Raw genomic sequence first — 1,128 nt, 5'->3', positions numbered from 1 at the left:
GAGAAGGGGCGGCGGGGCCCCCCCGGCGGAGCAGGGCAGGATGGTGCCCGCCAGCGATGCCCTCGCACACTGCCCCGGCTGCACACGCAGGCACAAGCTTTATTGCTCCCACACCCTGGCGCCAGGAGCCCTTTGCCTCCTTCTGACAGGCAGCAAAGGAGATGAGAAACAGCAGGTTGGTGGAGGGCAAACCTCCTGCGTGCCTGGGTCCTTCCCGCACCCCCAGGGCCAGCCCCAGCAGCAAGCAAGGCAGGGCAGGGGTCTTTACCCGGATTCGGGCTGCTGCAATGCCGACACCAACTCCTGAGGGGCTGGGGATGAATTCAGCTTTATTTGCTGAAGCAGTCATAGGTTTTGCAGCTGCCCCATCACCAGCCCGCCCCAGGCTGACCAGTCCTGTGACAGCCGAGGGACACAGCTGTCTGCACGTCACTGCAGGGTAGGGGACCTCGGTCACCCTCCCAGCAAATGCTGCGCTCACTCTAGATGCCCACCAAGGCTGGCAGTGTCCCGGGATGACTGTGGCCCCAGCCAGCAAGGTATGGTGCGACACCACCGGGCTCCCCAGCTCCCCGCAGCGGAGCAGAGGGCCTATTGTCACCCACCCAGACAGCTGTGACCCATGCAAAGCTCGTGTCCAACACCAGCAGCCCCTCAAACATGAGCTGTGCCCGATCTCATGCCTTCCCTCCCACTCCCAGCCCTGCCGCTTGCCCCCAGGCTGACCCACGCCAAAGGGAGCCAGGGATGGTCCCCTGGTGTGCTGGGGAGAATGGGACCAAGGCGATCCCAGCCCAGTGTGCACAGGCTGGGATAGGGCACTTGGAGGCAGGATTGCTCCACAGCCTTTCCCAAGCACAACTTGCCAGGCCCAGTGCACTGCAGGCTCCTGCCTGGACTTTGAGCGGGACATAGTCCCTCTGGGACAGGTTACAAGCAAAGGACTCAGGAGGGCTGTGACAGCACCCCAGCCATGGATCCATCTAAAAGCCTGCTGGAAATGCAAAGGAGAGCAAAAAACTGCATCCTCTCCCTTCCACAAGAAAGGCAGCCTGAGAGGTTCCCTCTTACCATTCAGGATGCATCCCAGGACCAGGAGACTGAGGCAGAGAAGATGCAGCAGCTGCA

The 1,128-nt window shown here is 62.1% G+C and overlaps 1 protein-coding gene across 1 annotated transcript in view; it reads right to left on the bottom strand.

Moving 5' to 3' along the window:
• Positions 1–1,128, bottom strand: part of CCL19 (chemokine (C-C motif) ligand 19) — a 25,865-nt gene that overhangs the window by 23,852 nt on the left and 885 nt on the right. The gene's annotated exons all lie outside the window — the stretch shown is intronic.

This window comes from Charadrius vociferus, unplaced genomic scaffold (genome assembly GCF_000708025.1).
Source record: "Charadrius vociferus isolate BGI_N301 unplaced genomic scaffold, ASM70802v2 scaffold37, whole genome shotgun sequence".
NCBI classification, from domain to species: domain Eukaryota; kingdom Metazoa; phylum Chordata; class Aves; order Charadriiformes; family Charadriidae; genus Charadrius; species Charadrius vociferus.
The sequence above is the reverse complement of the archived record's forward strand: the minus strand, read 5'-3'. Positions and strand labels throughout refer to the sequence as shown.